The sequence below is a fragment of the Grus americana genome, chromosome 7, assembly GCF_028858705.1.
Source record: "Grus americana isolate bGruAme1 chromosome 7, bGruAme1.mat, whole genome shotgun sequence".
Classification (NCBI taxonomy): domain Eukaryota; kingdom Metazoa; phylum Chordata; class Aves; order Gruiformes; family Gruidae; genus Grus; species Grus americana.
In genome coordinates, this window is record NC_072858.1 from 11290245 (window position 1) to 11312454 (window position 22210).

The 22210-nt window shown below is 41.6% G+C and overlaps 1 long non-coding RNA gene across 1 annotated transcript; it reads right to left on the reverse strand.

Moving 5' to 3' along the window:
• Positions 1-2504: 2504 nt before the first annotated feature.
• Positions 2505-22097, reverse strand: LOC129208952 (uncharacterized). Its single transcript, XR_008577927.1, has 5 exons — positions 21987-22097; positions 21588-21801; positions 14086-14181; positions 3437-3548; positions 2505-2794 (listed from the first exon to the last, which is right to left on the reverse strand). It is a non-coding gene; the product is annotated as an uncharacterized LOC129208952 (long non-coding RNA).
• Positions 22098-22210: the final 113 nt, after the last annotated feature.

A 22210-nucleotide genomic window follows, 5' to 3' on the forward strand; every position in this document is an offset into this window, starting at 1 on the left:
TCAGACTTAAAATTTGATTACGGGTTAATAAATAGATGTTCTTTCTAATTAATCAATGAATCTAATTATAGCAGTTATAGATTATGCAATTAATTATTAATAAATTAATCGTTCATTAATTTGCTTTTAATTACTTCCATTTTAATTAATTGATTTGTACTTTGTTTCCCTATCTGAGTAGTGTACTCCATGACCCAGGAGATCCCTTCTTATCTCCCTCCTCCAATCTCTCCTGCCCAACTTTCCATTGACTTGACATTAAATTTGACTTCTTTCCCTCCCTGTCACGAGCTCCTCTTCCATGCATGCAGTGGCTAAGGTCATCATATCACAAGCAGCAGGAGAATCCTCCTGCAACCCCAGGAACATGTCAGGCATGTTCCAGACCCCAGGAGCTAAGGCAGCAGCAAAAGCAGGAGGGCAAGGGGCTTTCCATGCACAGAGCAGGGACAAGGCAGCTGCCAGCGGCTGGGGTTGTCTCTGGGGATGGGATCTCCATCCCCTCCCCTCTGGCCCCCTCCCAGCTCCGGCTGTCCCAAGCATGACGGGGTGATCACCTTCCCTGCTGAAGTGGCAAAAAGCTCCCTTGGGGAGCCGTAGGACAGGACCACAAAGGGCTCATGGCAAGAACCCCCAGCAGCAGCACTGGGGCTTTTGGGGGGTGCGATGTGCAAGGTGTGGAAGGAAACAGGGAGGCAGTGCTGTAAGGAACCCTTTTTCCCCTGCAAGCTGGGTGGTGATGACACACCAGTCTGGATTAGCGTATGGCTAGTTAGGGTCAACTTCAGAGCAGTAACAGAAACGCTACTCAGAAGTGTTCTCAGAGATGTTAATTCTCCCTCTCAGACCTCCTACACATGGAGTATACGAGGCCCAGAGTCACACAGCCCAAGCAGCCATGGCAAAAGCTCTTCTTACCTCTTCGCTCTCTTTTAGCTCCTGTAGCTGAAGGTGCTCTGGTTCCCAAGCTGCTCAGGGCTGATGCTGTGATGACCGCTTTCCTACTGCTCATCTGCTCATCAGCCAAAGTACTTAACTGCTGCTCAGGAGGCAGCTTCAGGTTTGGGAACAGTTCTTTGTTACGCTCACTTATTTTTTGCTTTTTCAAAACAAAGGGCTGCACTTGTCCATGAAATCTGTGCACTCATTGGATGTTTCCTTCACTTCCCAGACTCCTGGCTGGTATTTGTGGGCTCACAGAGGGCAACAGACACTAGAAATTTGACAAGGGCAGTAAGATACTCACAGTTTCTGCATTTCTGATGCTTCGTTAACAGTTGTCTCAGTAAACATAATGATACCCACACTGTGAACACACAAGTGCACTCTCAAGAGCCTTCCATTAATCATTTCCACTGTCAGGAATACCATTTTAATGCTTTCTACCCCTACAGAGATGCCAGACTTGCAAGTCCCTTAAAAAAAGAAAGAATATCACAGTTTAAACATCTACTTAAAGCTAAATGAAGGGTGATATGTATAAACAACTCATTTAGTGAAAAGAGCTGCATAAAAAGTTGACAACTAAAAAAAAGCAATTGAAAAGATTAATTTGCAGGATGCAAGTCTGGAGATAAGTCCTTGAGATGCAGCATCTGATATTCAAAGATGCCTCAAAAAGTGATATGGCTCTAGGAATATTAAGTATTATTCAAATTGTACAGCAAAGAGCTATACTGTTTAAAACAAGACCATAACACTCTGAGAATCTCTATCTCCATGTTGTTTTTTTTCTGTTAATGCTCATACTTTTGCGTTCAGTTGATGGCATTGCAATCTGAATAAATATGCTAAGGGAAGTTGTTGAATTGTAATAAAACCTTAAGTGGATACTCTGACACAGAATCAGAATGTCAGAATTTCATTTTATCTTACTTTATGTAAAAAGTTTTTTGTTTGGGGGATATTTTTTTAGGGTGTGTCAGAAAATATCAAAAGGAAAATTTCCAGAGGAAACCCCCATTTTTCATTGCTAAATTTTTTTTAACAAAATCTATGAGAAGATCCCAGGTTGTCTTTCTAAGTTCTGGGGTTTATTCAGAACAAGTTCACAATCAGAGTTCATTAGCAGCAATATACTTTTACATAAGTCATACAAATGTTCACCAGTTTCCAGTTGACTAGTAAGCACTACCCTGCTTTGAACAAACTGTGCTATTCCATTGCAAACACTCCTCCACTGCATTAATTCGAGTTTGATTTGGATTGAGAAATTCCTGGTGGAAACTAAACATGTAATAACACGGTCTTGTTATAGCAATTTTTCCGATAACAATCGGTCCTTCCAGAAGCACTGAAGAAAATTAAGTACTGCAGCAAATGAACCATGCAAAATTATTTTCCCACCACCAGTGATGACAGGAAGCATTTAAAACAGTTTTAAATGGTTTATTGTATGGGTGTAATGGCACATGGGGCAATTGCTCCAGTCTGAGAGCTCCATTGTACTTGTATTATTTATTATTACTTAAAGATTTGGGGAGCATCTCTTGCCACAGTGGTTAGGTGCTTATTTACTCATTAAAGTTGATAAATTACATGCACTCAGAAATACCTACCCATGATGCTCGCAATTATAACTACTGTAATTTCATCAAATTGGATAGAAAATCACAGTAAAACATTAATCAGACAAAACCTAAACCTCAGCATCCTATCGGCAGCTTAAAATCTTGATAGACTCCAACAGTGCAGAGAACTTCAGCAATTCTGGTTCACTGGCAGCTGTACTCAGCCTTACATGCCAACTCGGCTAGCGACCTTGGAGCTGAACAAACAGGGACTGCATTGTGTCCTGAGCAACAAGAAGAGGTCTGGTCAAAGAGGCTCTTTCTTACATTGCAACTTACGTTACAACTTGGCAGTCAATTCCACAGGCAGGGAACCCCACTGGGTCTACCATGGTTTTGCACAGAAAACCAGATATCCTCCCATCTGAAGGTCACTGCAGGATACAGTCTTTGCTTTACATAAGCTGGATCAACCCATAGGACACTCTTAACTTCTGTTGTCTACAGCCCCAAAAGTTTTGGCAGAGCTGTTGGGGCCCTTCTGAGAATACATTGAGCCATTTTACTCTTTCTCCAAAAATGTAGATTTAAGACATCAGGGATGCTAGATCAAGCATAGAGGCCCTGAGGCACTTCTGTAACACAGGTAAAGGCTCCCTTGAGAACATCATAAAGAACAAACTATATTCAAAGTTTTTCTCTGTGGAAAACCAATTGAGCAGCTCCAGAACCAACTCAGAGGCCATGCAAGCAGACAAGTGATGAATTTGGCCTCAAGCCACACAACCACTCCAGCATTACGGGCTGTGCAGAGATGTTATCTCCTCCTCTCCTTTTGAACTTGTTCCACTGAGAAGGAAAGCTCTTAAAGATTCATTAAGCTATAAAGCAGGCACAAGAGACAGGCTAGTGATCAGGAAACTCACCTGGGAATGAAAAATCCTGGGTAGCATATCGTGCTTTAAGGTCCTTGGAAGGCAATGTGTTTAACAGAAGTCCTTAAACAACTCCGTCTAAGGCTATACAGGGTCTTTGGGTCTACGAAAGATTTATTAATGCAAAAGCTGTCAAAACATGATGATGAAAAAGAACACTAAATAATTCAACACATATATTTTCCTGCTAATTATAGATTATAATCAAAAGTGCTAATGATTTTTGCAATCATGAGTTAAGTGTGTGGAAGGAAAAAGAACTCGCAAAGGGATTTTATTAGAAGCAGTTCTGGGGTGTTGAAACAAGGCTGAAAGAAACAGAACATAAACAAGTGTTAATTAATCAGGCATGCTGATAGCTCAGTATCTGCATTTTCATAAAATTCCAGGCAACTCTCTCATTCCCTTCCTCATACATAGTGCCCCCCCAGTAAATTTTGTCTCACTTGAATTTCCTAAGCTGGGTAAGGATCTGATCATAAATCAAGATATTCAAGGCAAGTGATTTTTTTCCATAGCAATCTAGTTTAACATCAGACAATCAAAGAAATCTTTTATTTATCCTGAAGTGGGTGTCTAGCTAGAAAAGCAAAGCATTTCTCTTTTGTTTCAGTTAGGCATACCATCACCCTACAAAATAGCCTTGTAAGAAGGGGCAGGGTCAGAGGAAGCCTGAAAATAAAAAAGGTATGTATCTCCTTATCTTAGGCAGGTTTTGTTCAGGTAATCGCTCAGTACAGCGGCCATGAAGAAAACAAAAGTTAATAATCGCAGTCATTCAGCACTTGAATTCCTTCTAAGAGATAACATGGCAACAGCCCAAAGTATCTGTTGGTACCAGGCGTACATGACGAAATCCTGTATGCTGCATAGGAGGAGGTAGACCATTCTCTCTTCTGCGGATCTATAAACTAGTCTGTTGTGAAAGGCACCACTGCAATTCATTTCACTTAAGAATATGTCAAATGGATCCTCATGCACTTTATGGGTTATGATACTTAGTGACTTTAGGCTTTAAAAAATGAGTGAAAAGTATTTTATCTATCTATACCTCTATGCTTCATGCAAGGTAAAGAGGTCCCTGTAGGAGAGAGAGAGGGAGAGAGAACATCAGCTCACATTTATAGGGGCAAATAAGTCCCCTGAGGGATCAAACTCTTCTCCTTTTGTGGTTTCTTAATCTACCCACATCCCCACTTGTCCTGGAGTGCTGCCCAGCAATTCATACAACTCCTTATATGTGTGGATATAACCACTGAAGGGCAACTACAGTCTGCAACTGATAAAGTTCTCCAAAACTCTTGTACCTGCAGGTCAGAGGGAATTATACATGTCCAGAACACAGTTACCCAACTTATCATTGGAGCACAACCCCAAACAGTGGTTTCAGCCACCTGTGCTTGCTGACATCTTCTTGCATCTTCAGACCTGAGGACATAAGTCCCTGTGTCCCTATATCCCTATACAGTTGCACCAGTCTCCATACTCACCAGCAGAGTTCCATGCGCACACACACACCAACACCCAAACCCTTCAATTAAGTGATTCTTGGGAAACCTGTTCCTGTTATCCAGTTGCCCTCTGAAAATCTAAAAAGTTTGTCTTCATGTCACTGATTCCATTTACAAAAATACTTTTTAATGAATTTGAAAAACCACTTCTTATGCTAGATGAGTATTTTGAGCAACTCCGGGGTCATACCACTAGAGTTGACTGGATTATGACTTTTTTTCTAAGTTAATACCAGTATACCAAGACCCTGCAAACGCAGAAGAAAAGTGCCACACTGGGAAAAACAAAATCCAAAGTTAGTTGACTTGTTCTGAGTCATTATTGCTTTTTGGTACTGTTCTGTATACTAATTTTTCCTACTGTTCACAAGTAGTGATGTTTTAAAGAGTATTCAAGGTCAGTTTGTAAGTGATTAACAGATTATGAAGAATTTGTACACAATTTTATATTTTTCTTTTCTGTTTACATAAAGTCTTAATGAAAGTAAATCCAAAAATTCATCTTGTCAGAGAGTATATGGGAAAAAACAACAAAGATCTTCTCTGGCTTTTTGCTAGGCTTGTGTTTCCTTGAGAGAAGAAAAATTGTTTTACACCAAGGAAATGATGATTTACTCTTCTGCAAAAGTATTTCCTTCTTAGTCATGCAAGATGAACTGCAATTGAAATGATAAGGAAGGTGGAAGAAGAAAGAATTTAAATGGGCAGAATGAAAATAACATTGAGCTATAGGAAGAATATTTTAGTGTATATTTTAAGCTTACTTATCAATTAGGTTTCTAAAGCCAGAATATAACAAATAGGAGGCTTTTCTCATTAAAAATCTGCAAAGCAGCATGCATTACATGAAGTCAGATATTTTTCAGGTGTTTGAATATCTTGATCCCTAGAAGCTAAATACGGACTTGATCTGAATGCAACAGAGACTGACTTCCCCATTGCAAGAAGCTGGTGTGTTCATTTCCACCCATCCAAAATGAATGCAAATCACTACTGATCTGAGAAAGTAGATTTTCAGAATGTTTTAGAAGAAAAACTCGTCTGGAAGGGATCTCAAGATGTCATCTGGTCCTTCCTGCTACCTTAAGATCAACTCTACCTGAATTATTCCTTGCTGATGTTTGTCCTACAAAAAAATGATCTTAATAAAACTCCAGTGATGGAGTCATTCAGTAGTAATGACAAAAGGATTGGGAAAGTTTATCAATTTTCATTATGGTTTAATTGTTTTGAAATGTTAATAATTATTTTGCCTGCAATCTTGATGGAAAAGATGCACCTGGGGAATTGCTAGAGGATATTAATTGTGTTTTTGTTACACTGTTGCACTGATTTGCAGAGGTGAAACAGTCTCACAGATACAACACTGAAAACCTGATCTGTTTCCTCATTACGCCTGGTACCCCTCAGTAATATGAACAACACAGTGTGGTGGTTGACAGGCCACTCCTTCCCAAGACACAGGCACTCCTACAATCAGCCTCAGGTAAAGGGAGCAAGAAAGGACCATGCTCACCCACAATGTCTGAGCCATAAGAACCCACAACTCCCTGCAAAGCTTGTGTTGTCCCAGTATTCCTCGTACACATTGGCAGTCCCATTCACATTGATTGGGGTACAGAATCAATTCCACAACAAAACAGCTTTTTAAGGCATCTTGTCGGCAAGGAAGCAATGCTTAACCCTTCTCTCTTTCCAGAGGATAATGCAGCAAGTATTTTCTTTCATGTGATTCACTGGGGTGTCCAACATATGATGTTTCTATGGTCAAATTATTTTATCTTAACTAAGGATCAGTATTTGCAAGTTAAAAGGGTATGATTTACTGTCAGCTAGTAAGAATGGAAGATTGAAGAAAAAAAACTGACAGGAAGGCTGATTGCACTGACATAGTTGGTAGTTATATAGATTTGTTGACAAAGTTCTAGGGTGACACTTGCTTGTGAGGTTTCATGGGCTTCACCTGCAGGCAACAAGAAGGCAGTAAGGATAGAAATAATTCTTGGTGGTAGAATGAAACACAGTGCAATGCCAAGTCACTCTTCTAGTGAGCACATGCTGCGTGCCCACGCTGGGCACCAAAAAACGCTGACGTGGTTCAGCCCCAGCCGCAGCTGAGCACCACGCACCGCTCGCTCAGCCCTCCCTGGCGGGATGGGGAGGAGAACGGGAAAACAAAGGCAAAGCCTCGTGGGTCCCATGGGGGAAGGACAGGTTACTGGGACGGCAAGGGAGAGGGAAACAACAGCAACAACGGTGCTGATAATGGAACGTTCACAACGGGTGATAACAGAAAGCAATTTACCCATCCGATGACCATGACCGGACGCCCAGCCCGTCCCGGAGCCGCCCCGAACCCGCCCCTCCCCGACCAGCCCCATTTTATGGGGAGCATGACCTCACACGGTACGGAATAGCCCCCGGCCAGCCTGGCTCCCCTGTGCTGGCTCCTTGTGAAAATTAACTCTGTCCTAGCCAGAAGCAGGCCAGATGGTAAAACAGGCAGATGGTAGCACTGGATTCATTGCAGTGTAAAATTAGCCATAAGGGTCAAAACTGAATGCTCTGAACGGAGCTCGTATCAGTGCTGCTCACCTCCACTCAGACTAGAAACACGTTGTTCAGGGACAAATGTTAGGTAAGCAAGGATGTGCTCAAACCCACTATATAGAGATGTAGTTAGACACTTCCCATAGTCTTTAATAATACTGGAGTGGTGGGTGGGAGCACTGATGCACACACAGATGCTGTTATGCTACTATTTATCTTCACATTGGCAAATTTACTTAAAGTGGGCTTTTGATATTTCTAATTGTTGGGTTTTTTCCTGAGAAATTGCTTTTAGGAAGTTACAAATTGCCCAGTTCCTTGACTGAATAGCAAATGTTGTTCCACTTCAATTCAGAAAAGCCATTTGCTGCCTGCTCTGCTGTTGCCATTGGAGCACCGTCCATTACATGGCTGGGATTTACTCTTCTTGACATTGGTAATATTTTTTGCTGTCTCAAGAGCAAGGTGCTAATCAAACACCATTGTTAAAGATTGTCCCTGGATGATCCCTTTCCACCCTCACTGCATCCTCCCAATTTCTCACAGCTCTTTTACTCAGGGGAATCCACTTTCTTCAGGGAAGAGCTGTCTTCTCTGAAGGACACTTTTTTGCCACTGTTCTACCAGATGAAAGTTCAGGGCAGGTCTTTGGAGATGGCATAGGAGACTAGGTGATCAAGGATGGGAAGACTGCAGCTTGTAATCAGGGAGTAATATTGTTGGAGAGGAGCAAGTGCAGGAAAATCCTACCACTTCCTGGATTGTTCCATGTGTTTTAATGTAAGCCTCCTCCTTCTCAGGCATCTGGGACAAGCAGGCAGTGGTGGAACCTTCAGAAAGATGTCTCATTCCCCCATCTGGAAATGGGCAGCCATAGTGATGTACAGAAAGACGTGGAGCTGACTTTGATGGCCTGAAAACAGTTTATCCGAAATGTTTTTACTGTAATGAATAATGTTTTACTTAAGGTAGTTGTCCAGTCTTTAATTACCTCTTTCATTACTTCCTAGGGAACTAACTGCAAACCAAATCACATTCATTGAATTTAAATTGCTTGGATTTGAGAGGCTTTTTCTCTGGGCTGTTTCAGAGGTCTGGTACTTGCTGTGGAAGTTATCCTGTAAGAACAGAACAGGCGTGCTTCCCAGGAACCATGCCTTCTGATTACTGCAGCTCTTTTCCATTTGATCATTAGATGAAGACAGCAGAATCAAATGTAGAATTCTGCTTGACACTTGCTGTGTGTAAGCAAGGTCTTCACCACTGAGTCCAGCCCACTGCTTGTAAATGGACATTGTCTTTTCCTTTTATGAAATACCCTGCATCTTCATTCTCTCCTCCACTATACTCTCCACTCCAAATTGTTGTTGACCCAAAATCACATCAATGTGAATACTTCTGCCTCCTGAGTGGCAAATGCTTGAGCAGTTTATGGATCTTGGGTTTGAATTCAGTGACTCCAAAAAGTAGAAAGAGATCAGGGTCTTACCCCAGGTTAAGATCTGGAGACAGAATTTTGGGGAGCAGTTCAGTCTCATGGTGTTGAAGTGCTGAAACCTAGAGTATCTAGAAATGCATCAGCCTTTCAACCCCCCTACAACTCCAGGTGCCTACATGTCACATTTGTGTTAAACACAACTGTGCAAGGGAGCACCACACCTCAGTAAGGAGGAACAGCTTCTAATTTCCATCATTTTCCTTGTTTTGCACCAATTTCCTTCTTGACTTCATGCAAGGCAGCAGCCAACAGAGTTTATATTCTGACTGAATATGACCAGCTTCTCTTGCTTGGCTGAACAGAACAGTTCGGTCTAACCCCACATTTGAAGCCCATTAAGCAGCAAAATCTACAAACACAGCATTATTGATAGAAATGCATGTTTCCTCAAAAGGCAGCTATGACTACCCACTGCTACAGGCAATGCTTAACCAGCCAAAAATCCAGTGAGGAGATGGTTTAGAAGGTCCAATTCCTTTGCACAGCTATAACTCTCCAATACTCAGTGGAGACATTTAGATTGGCCATAAACATGTACACACACACAAAAAAGAGAGCAAACAGATTTGACTGTTTACCTGCACAGACAGTGAAAAAGGTGCCTGAAGGGGATGGCTTGTCTGCCTGTGATGTGACCGCAATATGGGGCAGAGGAGGCAGCAGGAGGTATCAACTCCTCCTCATAAAAGTAGGCAAAGCTGAGGCTCTCAGGACCAGTGAAAGCATTCTTGATGATCTTATAACAAAAGCAGGTGAAGAATAAATAAGTAAAAGTGCTGGTGTCTTGAAAGGTTCTCAGGCAGCTGCCCCTGCTGCTTAGCCTCATGCGATGCCATTAATATGGAAAGCTTGCAACATATCCTGTGGCACTCCACTAGCAGAAGGCAGCCTCTCATCAGCAGGCCTTGTGCAGCCAAGGATCAGCTCTGTGATTTCTGGTGAGCTAACAAACATCACCGGCCCAGCAGGAGTCCCCTTTTGAAGGGAGGGAGAGAAGCAGGGGCTCCAGGCTGCAGCAAAGCTAGCGTCAGAAAGCACATGCCATCCGCTGCTGGCATGTGATCTGTCTGTCAGTGGGCTGAGATACCAACAATGTGGTTTTCTGTCTCTCACAGCCAGCGAAACCAGTGGAGTTTGGAGGAGACCTGAACCTCCTTGCATGAGGCACACAGGTCACCTTTGGTTTGACTGAATTTTTTGAGGTATCCTGCTCTCAAGCAAAGTTTGAGTCTTAAATCCAGTTTGACTTTTTCCATGTGCAGTTCTTGCAGATTTCAGGACTGCATTTCTGAGTGCTGGGGGGAAAAAAAACCTATGAAAAACCCAAAAAACTTGGCTTACACAACAATAACACAGTCAGCATTCAGTGGTAAATCATTATAAGAGGCTGACACGACGCTTGTTCACTGGGTCTGAAATAGGGCATTAAACATTTCTGTAAACTGCTGACTTGAATTAACAAAAGAAAGTGAGAATGTGGAGGCTGGAGTTAACAGCAGCTGGAATCTTACTTAGGTGTATAGACCCGGACCCACAATTATTTAGGCACTTAGCTCTGATGAAAACTCTAGGATAAAAGCATTGTGGACCTGATCCGTAGTGTCATGTTGGCATGGCTGACATGAATTCTTACACCTTTCCACGTGCAAACTGAAAGCCACGCTAGGGCAATAAAAGGTGCCACTGTGGTGTAAAATGATAGCAAAGGAAAAGAGATTGGCCCTAAGGCAATTGCGCCTCCAAATGATTGCTCATTTGAAGAAGTATCTTGACAGAGTTCCCTCATTCCCAATGTAGAAACCACAGGTCAGACCTTATTTTACAAGGTGAATTAGAGCTTGTTTTAAAAGGTGAGTTCCGATGTGTCTTTATTTCCTGAAGCCTGAGAAAACACAGGTTGCAAACATTGCCATAGTGCTTTCTTAAGCAGAGACAGCTCTCAAAAGCTCAAGGTCTGGTTCCCCAAAGCATGATGTGGTTGGTCTCCCTGAATGCAAGCCAAGACAGAAATCTAAACCACCACTGAGAGAAGAAATTGCTATAGTGGAATTAGGAGATACTTTTCTGGTTCTCAAGATACACGATGTGGAACCAAGGGCAGAGGAGAAAACAGAAAGCACAGAAATTCCCACATGCACGATGCCACCGAAAGGAGGGTGTTCAGCTTCTGGGTCGTATGCTACATTGTTCGCTGAATAAGACAAAGGTGAAAGACACTATTACTTCTACAAGGTAGCAGAGGAGAGCAGTGGCATGAATCTCCCCCCACCCACAGGTATAGCAAAGACCAACTCAGTAGGACAGTTCCCAAACCAGTGCAACTCCAAAGACTTATCTACAGAGGGCATTTACCCCCTTAGTATCACACCCTTGGAGATAGCAAGGATTTGATTCTTTTTTCATTTAAATCCCTTTCAGGGGGAATATTGTCAACTCCTATAGATGTTGTGTTTACTGACAAACTAAAGTTGTCATTTTTTAGCCTCTCAAATGTCAGAGAGAGAGTTAAGAAAAAGGTAGGTTTGTTTACAGACATTTTTAAAATGATGGTGGGGAGCAGCCAGCATAAGAAAGTTCATCTTTTCCACCCATTCTCATGTCCCATGATCAAAACTGAAATCAACTAGATTTATCTCCAGGAAGATAGGTAAGGTTTTATAAAATGAGAACAGTATCCAGGTCATTCAGATGCTCTCCATGACTGTTGGTGACAGCAAAAATTCACGAAGAATGCCCGTGCTTTGAGCATATCCAACAGAGAGAGCTCAGCCCATCAGCGTGGTGGTTGTGCTTAACAGCCTGCTGGAGCACGAACTGCCCTTTCCAATACCACAACAACGAGTCTGCTGCATAACCTCCACCAAGTTAAGGACAATCACACAATGGCAGAGAGGACTTGTCATCCTTACGGCCAACACAGCTGAATGCTGGAAATCCCAGCGCAGCTCAGATCGTCAGCTCTCAGTGACTGGCGTAAGGGAAGGCCACGCTAACCCTCAGAGACTGGCTAAATGCAGCCCTGTGACCCAAGGAAGCCTTTTGCCCACCCTTTTGCAATCTGCACACACACACAGACACACACATGAATGCAACCATACTCTGCTTTCTATCTCCTCATCATCTGCGTGCTGGACTCCAGCTTAGATAATTTAACTGAATAAATATTTCATCACCCATTCTGCTTAGGGGAGGGATGACCTGTCCCAGCTCCCAGGGAAGATAATGAGAGATGACACTAATCTGAGCTATGTTATTCTTGAGAAGCTGGGGTGGGAGAAGAGACTGACAGATGGATTGAGAACCTCATTAACTCCTTCTTCAGAAATGTACTCCCTCTGAGCAACTTGCAGGGATAAAAACACCCTCAGAAGTTGCTTTTTAAGTCACTTAAAGGAAGAAGCTACAAGGGAAAAGCAAGACTGAAAGTGCTGTGTTATTCTGAAGGAATACTGGTTAGTTTTGGTTCATTAGTGCCTTTCATTTTGAAGGACTGCTAATCTCTTTACAAACTGAAATACAGTCTGTGCACCAGGATCCTTTCACCTGCCAACCAAATGCAGCAGTTTAATTGCATTCATCTACTACAAATGAGGCTTCAGGACTGAAAGCAGAGAAAACTATTAGCCATGATGAAAACTAAAGAAATATAGCTTATACTGTCATGTACAATTGCAGCCTTAGGAACTGAGCTGATGTAGCAGGGGAAAAATCCTGACCGTAAAGAGAAATCATATGGTATTAAATGATTGACAAGTGTTTACAACCATTAATTGACATGAACCAGTGACACACTTATGCTCCAGGGAAGGGTGGGAGTGCAGCTATGTCTCCTGGAAGCTGTTCTCCACCAGCTTCTGGTAAGTGTACACAGATTCCTCCAGCAGACCAATGTCCCGAATCATGATGGCACAGATAGTCTCCTCCCTAACTTTTTTTCTTATCATTCCCAAGGGTCATCACTTAATTTCTCAGCTTACAAGACTCAAGATAGACATCATAATTTCTCTTTTTGACCTTGTCTTTTATTGGGAGCAAGAACCCAGGCAGACATAGGAAAATCATGGCATTCAATGATCATCATATATAACTTCTGGTAGCAGCTAAAGATGTATTTGTTTCAGCTCCCTCTGGCAGGGCACATGATTTCCAGGCTGGAGTCCATGGACTCAGTCCCCTGTATTGATGGCTGTTACAGCAAGCCAAAGGCACCCAGCTGTGAGACATTACTGTTCTATGTCCAGAAATTATTAAGAAACTGTACGATCTACCAGACAAAAGAGATGTTTGCTGAACCATAACAACTCAGGCTGTTTAACTTCCGTCCTGAATTCTTCTTGGAGGCCTGCCAGCATCTCTTTATATCACAGTTACTCAAAATGTTTGCATAGAGAGAAAGATACTGGAGTATGATACACATAGTCCTTGCTTACAATACAATCTATACATGTTTTGTAAGCAAGAAGGGTTTCCTCATGATGTTTGAATGATGAAACTACAAGAAGGAGCAGATGCAACAGGTATAAACATCATATATTTTAGAGACTAAGACATCCTGGATTCACCCTGCGTCGTACACTCAAGTGACTGTGACAAGATTGAAGGGTTTTCTTTTGCAACACCTCGATCCGAGCAATGAGGAAGCTGGAGATTGTTGTAGCAGTTGCCATTGTTCAGAGGTAGTAGATTACTAGTTGCATTGCAGATTACAGCATCCTTTCAAAGTGGATCAAGAGGCAGAGATCTTCATGCCGTCCTTTCACTCTTTACCTGCATTGTCCCTGTTAATCTTAACCAGTAGCTCCTGAATTAGGTACCTTTAGGGAACTTAGAGCATTTCCTCTTAAAACAGGAGTCTGACATTGTCCTTATTCTACACTCCTGCCAAGCTTCTGATCTGTGGGATAACTTGCTTGTCCTGACACTAATAGTCAGTTTTGGATGCAACATACTTCTCATTTTTGTAAATAAGGATTTTCACAGACCTGAAAAAAGTTAGGCGTTCAAAATCCTTGTCAGGCATACTTACTTACTTGAACCATATCTTGGATACAAAGTTACCTTGCACATATATACATTGATACCTTTGCCGTCTTGGTCCAATGATGATCTCCCCTGGTTCTGCGGGATGAGCCTGCTGTGAGATACCACACGCAGTGTGGCAGACACAGATGTATCTTCTGGAGGAAGGGAATGGTGCAGAAAAATAGAGAAGGTTACAACTGCATTAGCAAAAGTGACATGTTAAACTTGTAAAATCTTTCCGTCAAGGGCCATTTGCACAGTACTGACACCTGAGGGTTCTTGCATAGAACATGAAGCTAACTTTGCAACAGACTTTTGTCACAGTACAGATACAGACAAAAACAAGCTTATCTCCTTGATCACTAGCAGAGTTCCAGCATCAAGACTGAGAGAGTGCTGATCTCTGCACAGGGAAAAAGGGATGGATTGGTTGTTGAGGTTTTGGTGGGGTTTTTTTTTTTTCTTTTTTAAATTAAAGTGTGTCAGGGAAAAGTGAAGTTACGGAGATATGCAAAATAAGGGATTGGTGGATGTTCTGCTTTCTCCCATCAATGATAATCAGACAAGTTTTCTGAGTAGTGCTTTGCTGAGTGAGAGCCAACTAAAAAACATTGGACTAACGGGTCTTGTGTTTAGTTAAGTGGTTTGCCCAGAACCTAGTGGTCTGTACAGGCTCATGTTGCCTTGTTGAGTTTGGGATTTGTACTTTACACTAGTGTTACACCAAGATTCATTGGCAACTCTGTCTATACAAGGAATGCAGAGCAACGGTCCCTGTCCCTGGTTCTAGATCCTCTGGGAGGACTTTGGGAAAATAGTTGTTGACGTCTGTGGGAGCAGGATCATGTCCTGTGACCTTACCAAGTTTCCTATGCTCCTTGTTCTCGCCTCATATAAAAGCCACTTATGAGACTTTACTCAAACTTTCCGAATAATTTTGCTTTTGAATATAACCAAGCCTGGGAAAATGTATTTTCATAATGGGAAGTTTGGGATAGTTGTATCTGTGTGAAAAAAAAAAAAAAAAAAAAAACAACCCAAAAAATAAAATGCAACAACACAAAAAACCAAGATGGTATAATTATAAGCTGTTATAAAGCTTCACTCTAGTGTTTCTGTTAGCAACTGTTGCAATGACAAAAACCAAACCAAGGAACTATTGGAAGGGGATACTTGCAGGTATGAAGGAGGAATATCACAAGGAAGTCATTCACATTTTTTGTGGGTTGGGATTTATGTAGCAAGGAGCTATGTTTGTTAGACTGCATGGGGATACATTTTGACTGGATGTGAGGAGCAGATGTAGGCACAGTACATGGCTACCTGGGAACAGGAGGAACTGGAGTCAGTGGCGTGAGAGGTTTTTTCCATCGCTATGCTTCTTGCTTGAATAGGCAGCTGTTAGCATGCTGGGTAACTTATAATGCCATTGGTTTGACACAAGATAAAATTAAGGACCCACATTTCATCTCCAAACACTAAGATGTTAAGGTTCTTAGGGCTCAGTATTTTGACTAATACAAATAGCCTTGGAGATAACAGTCAGTGTTTCATCTCCACCTTGGGAAATTCGATGGTTTTTTGAAGAGTCTTTTTTTCATTTTATTTTGCTTTTCTTTAGTGAAAAGGACCTGATCCTGCTGCAGCATTTATTTAATATAACGCTTTTGAAGTGGCTTTCAGGTTTGCTTGAGATTTAAAAATGTTAAAGAATGCAGCATAGAGCCTTTTATTCTCTTTGCCAGCATGAGAAAAAAATCATTAGATTTAGGATTCTATATGAGAAGCTATATCAAGGAGAAAACAGGCCACCAGTATAAAGAAAAAGGATGGTTACGTTCTTGGAAGGACTGTGGAAAAAACTAAAACCAACACACTCATACACAAATGCTTTAAGGCATTATGAATGGATCTTTAAAAGTTCATCTGAGTTGAATCCAGACTTTCAAATTCCAACCTGAGGTGACTTGTATTTCTTTGTTAATTACATTTAAACAAAAATCTTTTTATGTTCTCCTAAACCAACAAGAATGGAAGGAAGAAGATTAGAAATGTGCAATTGCAAATGCTTTTCACCCTGAAGGTCTTCAACCCTGTTTTTAAAGAAAGTCTAGCCAATAGTCTTCTCCAAAAGTGGTGCAATCCACAATTAAGAGAACGACAGGAGCTCCAGCAATAGTGGTTTTGTATAAATGGATTACTTTTTTGCCATTACTTTTTTCTTGCTAACTCAGACTTTCTTTTCCACCAGGACCAAATAGAGTGAAAGAAACTGAATTTATTATTCTGGCCCTGCAAGCTCTCTTTCCCTAGGTTCCCACGGTGACTGGAGGGAAGCTCGCACACTGACTGCAGACAGCTGCAAAGCCAAATGGCCCAGAAGTCCTGGGACCCTCCCAGGCAGCCAGCGTGCCCTCTCCTGCTCCACACAGCTGCAAAGGGGGTGGGTTGTGGGGTGACAAGCACAAACTCCTGCTCTCACATCTCCAAAGAAGGCAGCATGACCCCACTCATAAATTATCAGTGTAGGCCCTAAGTTCTGCTCCATCTGCCCCATCAAAGCTGCTAACCTTTGCCTCTTAAAATAACTAGTATAATACTTTGTCATGTTGCAGCAATGTGTAAAAAGCCAATCCTCTAAAGGTTAGAAGGGGCCTGTTCATCATCTCAAGGTTTCTGTAATTGTTGCAGTCTAATCTCAGCCTGCATTCTTCTCTCCATAGGAAAGGTTTAGCATGGGATTTTCTGGCCAGAAATGCTATGTCACCTGATTTTGATTGCCAAAGAGTCTTTATTGTTCCAATCCTGTACTTCATCATAATGTCATAGCCAAAATCAAGTGCTCAGAAATGGGGAAAGGAGACACGGTGTCTGAAGGAGGTGATTTTTCTCCAATCTTACTCTGCCTGCAGCTCCTTGTTAGCTACTACATCATATCCACCTGATGGATGGACCTGAAATGGACCTGATTTGATTCAGAACTAGACTTTAACCTAACACTAATAGTCTGACCCAAGTCTTGCACTGAACCTGTAGGAAACGGCTTGAACAATGCAGAGCTTTGGCTGCTGGCCAAAAGCAGAAAACATGAAAGTAAAAGAATATTGCTTTGCTTCCAGTTTCCTGCAGCATTCAGAGCAGTGACATGAATAGACAACTTCTCCCGTGGAAGAAGCCAGCTAAAGCAATGAATCGGGAGTCTCTGTAGAGCATATTCCCAGAGGGAAGTGCAAACCAGCAGCACGTGGTCTTCTGGGTCGGACCCAGAAGTAATAGTGATTTTGATCGGGTTATAGCTGGATTCAATTAAAATGTTTTCTCCATTATCTGAATCTGATATTGTCGCTCCTTTTGCCACATACCAAGCGGTGCACTGAATCCCGCTAGCCCTGAATCCTTCCCAGACAGTTTGCTCAGCCAGAGGCAGGGCCTGGCAGTAGAAATGCAAGGGAATTTATTTCATTACCTTTGCCAGTATATTTCAATGCACAAGCCCAGCTGACACACACACACACACACACACACACACACACGAGTGATATCTCCCAATATTTTCCCTTTGATTTCAATGGATAACATTGGGTTTGAATTCTGATTATTACCATTGTAGGACTTTGGGATATTTGCTGAAAGGAATTGACTTGAAATCCCAGAATATGGTTGCTTAGAGGCTTTTTATCAGTCATTTTGTATCCTATTTCTTAAAAGCTTTCAAAGGACTTTGCTTTTGAAATGCCTTGAAATAAATAATAAATTTCACCTTCTTCTCCTACTAGAGGTATGAAAAAAGCTTCCAGAATTTAACACTTACTTCATGTAGTCCTTCTTGCATGTTTAACTGCATTGTTTTTATTTTGTTAAGATTAAAATAAAAAGTGTTTTTAAAAATATATTTTAACGTAGGTATCTTTAGTTGCCTAGAGAAAGAACCTAAAACCAAACAGGCTTTAGCCAGCCAAAACTTCTTCTACCTGCTATTTTGTATGTGACAGTAACCAGTAGCAGATTTTTGGTGAAAGACCATAAGAAACTAAACATACGTACAGTGACACTCTCTCTGGAATCTCATCCCCAGAGTTTGGGTTGCAGCTCTGTGTGGGAATATACACTGGAGAGATGCCACAGTCATTGGGAAAGCTCTTCATTAATTTAAATTCTCTGAAGGGTTCAGAGAACTGAAAGGAAGGCAACATCCTTGAGGGATTTTCTCAGATGCACGGCATAGCTACTTCATCATACCAGGAAATGCACGCTATCTTATATTTGATAAAGTATAATTACAAATGTCTTAGCGATTAAATATAATAGGCACATATTATAGGCAGTTTGCTCATAGACACTGGTCTCTCACCTTCCATCCTGCCTCTTTTGCACAGGCCCAACTTTCCTCCCTCTTGAGCCCCTCATCTTAGGGAATATCCTAAGTCATATATTCAGAAGGAAGCACTGACTCTGTATATAATGTTAGCTATATACATGTGCAACTAACCTGGCTAATGGAGATACCTAGAGACACCAACGATAGATCTCAGTTTTCATCACAGTGATGTATCATAGTTTTTTGTAACTTCTGAGATTCCATCTTCAACTTTTTCCTAGAAAGCCATTACCTCATCTGCCAAATACAGAGATTTTGCCCCAGCCTCATGAAGACTGTGATATCATTGTTTCTTTTTAACACAAGACATTTTTTAAGAGAAAATGAAGGTGTGCTTGGATTACAAGCAAAATTGATTTTCTCTTAAGCACAAAGTACAAATTAAAGTGGAAATCTTTCAAACCTCGAGATGTTTCAAAAGTGCTATTGAAGAAACAGGGCCAAAAAAATTGGAAAACAGTCATTTTTAAAACCATATATTACACAAAAATTCTAAGCCAAACTTTTCTAAACAAAGAATTAATTCACAATAGTCAAATGGCTGGTCTTAAGGTGAAAGTTAATATAATAAGGATTACTGTGATATTGCTTCAATATGTAAGAGCCAATCCATATTTATGGATGGACTAATTAAGGCACTGAAAGAAAATGTCTGACATTAAATAGAAAATAGAAAAGTAAATCATGGAAAGTGCCTAAGAAAGGGATGTTGAATAATTAACTGGCGTAAGATTGACCCAAAATCCTTCCTATTTTGTCAGCATTGCTATTATTTTTTTTTAGCACTTCCCATTGAAATTGTGCTAAACCCATACATGAAGTATTTTGACAGAAAGTTCTACCAGCCCATTTTAGGATGGGATGAGCAAACCCATGGAACTGCCATTATGGGGACCTTAGATAACTAGCGTTTACTTCTCCATAAATGCTGATGGGATTTTAGGTCATCACTACTTTGTGAGCCACCTCTGAAAGAACAGTGTCCCAATTGCATACACAAACCCTGTACATGCAGGAAATAGGCATGGTAACTGCAAGCAAAGTAGCCATCTGGCAGCTCTGAATGGTTTGCAAGTGTGAGGTTGTTATTTGTCTGGGTAAGCGCAATGAGGAAGTGCAGGTGCACTTTACGTTCATTTACGTTCATGCAGTACATATACACAGCACCAGGGACACTAGCTCATTATGTTGGTGAAGTTATTACATTTGAGAACAGCTGTTGAACAAAGTGCATGACCTAAGGCTAGATGTACAGAGAGATGTAAGCACCCAGGTCCTGCAAGACATGCCTGAGATGCTGCCTAACCCAAAGATTTCTCTTTCCTGTTTGTTCAATCTTCACAAACTAGGTTCTGCAGCGTCTTTAAATGCCAGAACAGGGCATGTGAGCTGCTGAACAGGATTAACAGGACCAGCATAGTCCTGTCCAGGCATTCTTCAGGGACTAGAGGGCTCTCAGAGTAGTACTCCCACTTTGGGCACCTCACCCAAGTTGTCCCATTCCTTACTGCTCTCGCGGACAGCTGGGCTCAAACCCCAGCTATAACTACAGCAGGCAGGGTGAGATGTTGAATCTGAGCCCGGGTGACTTTCTGTTCCTGGATAAAGGTAAGAGCTCTCCCCTATTCACTGCATTTTTACCCACAAGAGACTGATTTCAGACAATTCCCTTCAAGGAGCTACACATGCTGAGTAGGGTGTGGGCTCTTTCTTAGCCACACATAGACAGCTAAGCCGCTGGCAGAAAACACTGAGGCGACAGCTGTCTGCTCAGTGTCTCCATCAGTACATGGCAGCTCCCCAGTAAGCATGTTGATTTGTAGCTCTCTCAGTTTTTCTAACACATTTTACGGACAATTTGGTGCCTAATTCAGGAAGCTAGAAGCACAAGGATAAGGCCAAAGTAATTTATGGGCTCTACCTACAGGTCTTTCGCTGATTTCCTACCTGAAATTTTCTGGAAGCACCAATAACAGCCTATCTGGGCTGGCTTTAGGGCAGAAGCTCTGGAGTTCATCCACAAACCCTGCCCTTAATCACAGCACTTCTCCATACTGATCCTGAACTCATTACTGCAGCCAAAAAAATCCGTGTTTGTCAAGGTCCATCAGCTGGTCTTGTTAAGTCAAGATCCTTGCAGAAGACTTGTTCAGATAGAGGTCAAGTAGTGGTCTCAGACAGAATCACAATATTTTGAGTTCTTTAATTCCTCCCCCATAAAACTGAACTGTGGAACAGAACTGCATGTCCAAGAAAGTTCTCCATGTTGATTTGCCCTTTGAAAAAAGGACTTAATGAGAAAATCAAGTGTCCCTTCAGTGGAATTACATTTGAAAATGGAAGCACAGCAAGGCAATTTGCCTCAGTAACTAATTTCTGATGTCTGTAGCTTAGAAGCATCAATACTTTAGCAGCCACTGGTTTGGATAATTGGAAATAAGGGTGATTCTTTCACAGAAACTGATGTGAAGGCTGGCTCAGCCTGGATTTCCACTCTGTGGGCTCATTTTCAGTGTCAGACTGAAAACGACTTGAGGAAGTATTCTCTCCTCATGATTCAGAGGAAATAATTCATTATGGAGTCCAGCCCAGGAAAAAAAAAAAAACAATCTATTGCAAAAGTAAGAAGAGGTACTGTGTTTAATTTGAGTAAAGGTTGCTCAAAGTTTGTTTAAAAAAGAAAAGCTTAAACTGTTCTAGACTTTTCAGCCATTAAAAGTTCATTAGCGTTGCCAGGGTAGCCTGAAAACTTAAGGGTGCATGGTGTCTTAATTTGGTTATATCTGCACACTTTTGGCAAGCTATGTTATCTCTTACTGCCTTGCTCCATTATCATTTATTACACACTGAGTGGAAAACATTACACAAGCTGGCAATGTGTGAGGCAATGTGAGTCCCACAGTGTTGTTTTTCAGAGCATATATGAACTTTTCCCTCAGATTTGACTACATGGAAGTTAAAATCTTTGTGCTTCCATAGGACTTTGATAGAGTGAGGCTGAGAAAGCTTGCAAACCACAGACTATTTGCATTTCCCCTTCTTTCTTAAAGCATAGAGAATCCCCATAACAGAATAAGTTATTAATCCTAAAATAGAGGTAATTAGCAATATAACCACTAAGAAAACCACATTGTCAGATCATTGGATAATATGTTCAAAGTACTATAAAACTGACACACTTACCTCAGCAAGGAGTAACAGGAACCATCAGTACTCTTCTCTCCGTTCTTCTTTTCTGCTGTTTTACTATTCACCTCTACGTTACACCGTGATTTGCAGATCTGCAGTTTGGCCTGGGGGACTCTGTCTTACTGCTTTGCAAGTTAATGAACTTTTGCACATTGACTGTTTGCATCTTTGGACCACTGAGGTCTGTAATACACACAGGCAGATCGACCTAGAGACAAGAGGCAACCAGAGGTCAGTGTCCTTCACACTAGCTCTCCTTGAGGCACCATGTGCCTGAAGTCGCACCACAAGGAAGGGGCTGTGCTGATGAACAGTTGCCCTTATCAATAACGAAGAGACCCCCAGCCTAGTACAGGTGTCCCCATACATATCAGGTGCTAGAGCAAAACATACCATCCAAACACGAATCTGCATGGTCCAGTCTCACTTTAGGATCAGAGGCCTTTCCTTATCATCCTGATGGCTCCCTGGATTTCATTTTGCTGACATTTCACAGAAGACACCTCAGTTACCACTGACATTTCAAATATAAAACAAATGGTGTTGCAAAAGACTCGGAACAAATCACCCTTCAAATACAAGTGACATAAAATTGAATAAGTCATGGCTGAAGAACA